We start from the raw sequence: 5,739 nt of genomic DNA on the forward strand, positions 1-5,739 counted from the left end.
TTGCACAGCCCACCAATAAGCTAGTATTAAGTAATGTAATGAAGGAACTTAGGGGATGTTTGGTAGGGTGGAAAGGAATTGTGAGAAAGGAAAAAGAATCACATCCCTTGTTTGTGTGATGTAGAGAATGGAAACATGGAATGAAATGTTCATTCTCATTCTCTACTTTTGATTCCACTAAAAAAGGTAAAGAAAGGTGGAGAATGAAAATTTAAACGGGAGCTTTCTCACTTCTCATTCTCATGTGAATGATATGCCTGGTTAAGAAAAGGCTTGGTATAAGTACCAGTTTCACGTGACTTGCACATTCCATCCCAAATCAAAAAAAAAGAAAAAAAAAAAAGAAATTCACATGTTTCCTTTCCTCTTCAACTACAAACTCAAACCCTATTTGGTTGTCATTGTTTTCATCAACATTTATGCTCAAATTAACTACTGTTCGGCACCATTAATGCTAGATCTTACCTTCTATTCTTGCTCACATATTACAGATCTGTTACAAACAGCAACCTTATCTGATTTCACAAACCCAAATCATGTATAGCTGTTTTCTTTTGCTTTTTGTTTATTTATTTATTTTGCCTTCTTGTCTTGTTTGTATGGTTGTGTAATCATCATACATGATTTTAAAATTTATTTTACTGTAAGAATTTGTTTCTTTTTTAAAAAAGATTTTCCTTTTGAATTCAAACAAAGATTAATACTAATATTAATGGTAGGTTGAAAAAATAAGCAGAATGATATCATACCTCTGTTTGTGGGGAGGCCAAGAAATGATAGCGACTAAAATGAATTGCTCAAAATCTAGATATTGTTTTTTTCTTAAACTCACTTTTTCTGGTAACAATATTCTTACTCACGAGTATATGTTATTCATTCAAATAATTCTAATAATATTCAAAGTCCTTTCTTTCATAATCATAAGGTTGAAACATTTTCGTACTTATGAAAATTAAAAACTAATAAATCTGGATATGAAATTAAAATAATTTATTGTGTTCAGATTATGTTTAATCAAGTTTATATAAAAAAAATACATGTTAATATCAATTCCATTCCACTAAATAGCGTAATCAAACCAGAGAAGCGGATTACCCTCTTTGATTCTTTAGTTATACCAAACAAAAGAATCATTCCATTTTTTTCCATTCCATTCCTTTTCCATTCCTCATATCGATTACATTCTCTATCATTCACTTGTACCAAACACCACCTTAGAGTATAATAATAATAGTTTTAACAGCATTATCAAGGTGATCGAACTTGAAGCTAAGATGAAATGTGGTTTAGCATATTTACACTAATTCCTGACACACTTTGGATGGTTCCAAATTGGCTTATAAATGCATGAATACATGAATTCAAACTTCAGTGATCTATCTAGTAATGCACAACAAAGCAGATTCCTAAATAGCCTATACTTTGCTAGTCACTCCCTGTTCAGATCCCAAGCATTAACGAGGAATAAGAATAACACCGTGAATACTCGGGCTAACCATTAACAATAAAATTCGGATTATATCCGGTTGCCTGTATTGATGACCATGCTAGATACAAACATGTTTCAATAGAAAGCTAGCATCATTAAAGACTTAAAGTCATATATATACATAATCATTAAAACTTTACAAGCATCATTGAATGAAAGCATGTTCCAAGAAGGGAGAACTATATCACAACTACAATTAACAGGTTGTAGTCAAAAGTAAAGCTCCATTGTTTGGTCATGGTTCGCTAACAAAAAGACGATATTGATATATTTACAATTACGATTAGAAGCTTTTAGCCTAATGGGAAAGCTTGACGGTTGGAAGCAAAAGGGAAAGGCAAAGGCTAGTTGCAAAAGGCAAAACATTACCGTTTAGGACCATACGAGTGACCAGCGCCTTGAATAAAGTAAGTTTAGGTTGCACACATGACTTTAACATCTGAATAACCTTTCCTGACTTTAACAGCAACTCACACAGTTTTGGCGTTTTTGAAGTGTTGTTCAACAATAAGCAGACCGCGCACGGACTACCCAAATGGAACTTCTATATCAAATCTTTTAGCGAGAGCTGACTTTTAAAGTCAAACAAATCACTTAAACATTCAAGATGTAAACTCTCTGAAGGAAATTTTGCTGCTGATAATATAAACGAAGTAGAAGTATGCAATAATAACTTACCTTCTCGAGAATACATCGTTCATCGATAGGCAATAAGGAGTTTGTGTTTCATGTTCCACTAACAATTAATATGAGAAGTCACTGACGGTATAAACATCAGCTCTACGTGTCAACGGGCCTCAAATTGCATACTCTTGTGACAAGTAACCACTGTTAAGAAACCAACAGAAATTAGTAACCTTTCATGGCAAAGAGTGAACACTAAGAAAACACACAAAGAAAACACTAAGTAGGCCTTGCACATTGTTTCAGCCACTCACATGCAAAAATGCTTCATACTTTCCGGCATTAATTTTGCTAGACCAAAATCCCGAATCTTGAGAGTTAAATCTGTACCAAGAAGAATATTGATTGCTTTTATATCCCGATAAGTTATATGTGGCCTACTTCCTGATCAAGATAAGCAAGCCCACACATAATTCCAAGGCAAATATTAGTTGTTTTTCAACTAAAGTGGATATGTAGACCTATCACCCGCCACCTTTAAAGAAAAATTTACAATTCTTTTAGCAAGCTTTGAAAAAGAATACGTACACGAGAATTTAAAGGAACACGATAGGGAGATTGTGTAATTACCAAGAAGAGTTTGAGCCAAGTTGCTATTTTCAATGTAATCGTATACCATAATTCTGTGATCCCCTTCAACGCAACATCGAGGCTTTGTTCAGCTTTTGTGCTCGATATCAAATATCACTTTGATTTTTGTCAAGAGTTCTCTTGCTCCCTGTTTCGATTCAACTGCAAAAACCTTTATAGCAACATCTTTTCCATGTCTTAGTCTTCCCTAAAATAGAAGTTAATGTAACATGCTAAGAAAAATTCAAAAACACGAAATGCGTAAAGATCAAACATAACCAAAAAAATCAGCACCACGTTAATCCCACGTCTTTTGGTCTTCCAAAACAATATCCTCAACCGAATCCCAGTGTTGTTATTCTTAGTGTCTCTTTATATTATGAGTGAGAAAAAAGTTCTTTTGAGAAGAAATGGGAAATGGATATGTTTGGCGAATGGGTATATGTTCAAGTGAAAGAGAAAGCAGTAGAAATAAAAGGTAAAACTTCACATAAATATTCAATAATGAAAACTTATATTAAAAGGAAGCCTCCTGATTCACGTATTTATTTCATATCATTCTGTTCGTTGAATGTCACATAATGAAACTAACAACTTTTCAACAATTAGCATCACACAATTAGAATGGCATTCAGAAATACCTTTCAAGTGAAAACCCGATCCAATTCTCGAAATTTGATCTTCTGCACCAACCAAAATAATCTATTCAAAACAAAAACCATATTTTTCAAACAAAACCATGCTCAACAAGAATATAAAACAAACCTTAAACCCAGATGTCATTTCACCGTCGTCTATAATCACTTTACATAAATCTCTAACACACCATAGCAAGCCCTATAAAGTACAGTTGAATTGATTATCAGTCTTACGGTTATACCAAACTGGAAGATCTTACACTTGAAGGTAAGTGAACGAAAGAAACAACAAACAAATAGGAAGATTTGCCTCAAATTTACTCAATCCCCAGCAAGTTTATTAATACTGATGTTAAAAAACAGTGGGCATGTGACTCCTTCATTGTATCCGTGACACTTTAGATGAAGGTTTATCCAGCTATTAAGAAGTAAAGATCGACAAAAACAAAATAATTTATCCGTATTATTGATTACTAACCACTTTCATATTTCAGCAAAACAGATTGGATACACACGTCCAATCAATTTTGAATAACATTGTACATTTAGAAATTAAAAATCCTTCGTGATGAGATGCTAAACGAGGATTATAAATAAATGAATGAATTTAACGTGTCAATGACGTATCATATATAAATGAATGAATTGCTAAAAAAGGAAACAGTTAAGTCGACGAAAGTGTTTCGTCAATACATAAAGCCTCAAAAATAATATATAGTACAAAATATACATTGCAACCGGAAATATATAATTTATGTCATCATGTTTGACACACTAAATACTATATTTATAAAGCTTTTAAAGACATGTTTCGAATTAATCAACCTGACCCATATTGACCTGGTGAAACACGAACTACTAAGACTGCTTGGCCAACCTACCTGCTGAACAACTTATTTTTCCACTTGTAACTGAAAATACATTTGGATATGTGGCTCACCATGTGATTTGTGAACCCACATAATGATTTCTTAGTTTTCTCATCAATCTCCAGCTCTAGAGTAATGGTTTAAGGCCGTGAATATTAACCTTGTTCATAAAAGTTCTGGATAATGAAGTTTCAGTTGGCGTTCCCCCAAGCCAGATCTATAAAGATGCATCTTTGTAAAAAACTTAACAACTATATGTAAGTATTTTTGTAGACAATGGAAACCACGAAACTCGATTTTGCATCTAAATTTATAAACAAAAGAACACAACAACCCTTACAAAAATGTAACAAAGCAACAATAAATATTTTTGCTTACACTAAATGCATCATCCACCGAGAATGCAAACCAATTAGAACCAGAAAGATGAAGCCCATTTTCAGGGTATTGCTTTGCGATATATTTTCCATAATCTCCTTCTCCTAGTAACTATCTTTGCTAGCTCCTGATCAAAACAAAATTAACTCAATTGATCTAATAGGGTGTACAATCTATAAAATAAAAATAACAATATAAAAACATAGATCATTATTCAACTAATTAGATCTACCAGTAAATAAAAAATCTACATGAAAGTCCTAATAAGTATTAAAAAGAAAAAGAAAAAGGATGAACCTCATAATCCAAGCCAATGTTGACTGCAAAAGGATTACAAAGCTCGGCACCAGCAGCAACATCACAGATTAGTTTAAATTTGAAACCTATAACTTCAATAATATCAATTTCACAAAGTAAATATAAAAAAATTGAAATTACAATTTACAAAGTGAAATCATAAAAGCAACCTAATATATAGATACAGACTTACCTAATGTAAACATTAAAAGTTAAAACGGTAAAAATGATAGATTTGAGAGAAGGTACTCCGGCGACGAAGAATCTGGTGGAGCTCCGTTCCATGTTTCAATCTTGATCGATGTGTGTGTTTGTGAGACAGAGATTTTTTTTATGCCTGAAAAAATGATTAAACCCATTGAATAGTGACCAACTATTTTAGCCCACGTGGTTTTTTTTGGAAGGTTGAACAGGAGGCCGAAGACTTTTCTATTGGAGGAATAGTCTCCTATTATTTGACATAACGTGGCAATTCTTTTGGCCCGTCTACAAGAATTTTATGATTCTTTTCATAATCCCTACGTTATATAAATCTCACTTCAAAATTTATTAGTTATTACCTATGTGGCATGCTTAAAAATGCAAGAAAGCCCAAAAATTATTACAATATTGCTTCTTGGAAGGTCTACGGATTAGTTACTTTTATAAGAAGTTCAAATTTATGAAAACGGATTAGTTATGCTTTCAAGAAGTTCAAATTTTCAAAAATTTGAATATGTAACCGTTCATGTATTGCTTGTGGCGGTTACTTCCTTGCATGTCTATGTCTATATAAGGCCACTTTCATTCAGTTTTAAGGCATTTCAAAACGTAA

The 5,739-nt window shown here is 32.8% G+C and overlaps 1 long non-coding RNA gene across 7 annotated transcripts; it reads right to left on the reverse strand.

Moving 5' to 3' along the window:
* Positions 1 to 1,584: 1,584 nt before the first annotated feature.
* LOC122582025 lies at positions 1,585 to 5,325 on the reverse strand. Of its 7 annotated transcripts, XR_006321072.1 has the most exons (10): positions 5,119 to 5,318; positions 4,926 to 5,017; positions 4,629 to 4,755; positions 4,322 to 4,467; positions 3,509 to 3,580; positions 3,385 to 3,426; positions 2,744 to 2,951; positions 2,428 to 2,648; positions 2,168 to 2,317; positions 1,585 to 2,061 (listed from the first exon to the last, which is right to left on the reverse strand). It is a non-coding gene; the product is annotated as an uncharacterized LOC122582025 (long non-coding RNA). The 7 variants fall into 7 exon arrangements; XR_006321071.1 differs by having other exon boundaries at positions 1,585 to 2,317; positions 2,744 to 2,915; positions 5,119 to 5,325; XR_006321070.1 differs by having other exon boundaries at positions 1,585 to 2,317; positions 2,428 to 2,557; positions 5,119 to 5,324.
* Positions 5,326 to 5,739: the final 414 nt, after the last annotated feature.

This window comes from Erigeron canadensis, chromosome 9 (assembly GCF_010389155.1).
Source record: "Erigeron canadensis isolate Cc75 chromosome 9, C_canadensis_v1, whole genome shotgun sequence".
In the NCBI taxonomy this organism is placed as follows: domain Eukaryota; kingdom Viridiplantae; phylum Streptophyta; class Magnoliopsida; order Asterales; family Asteraceae; genus Erigeron; species Erigeron canadensis.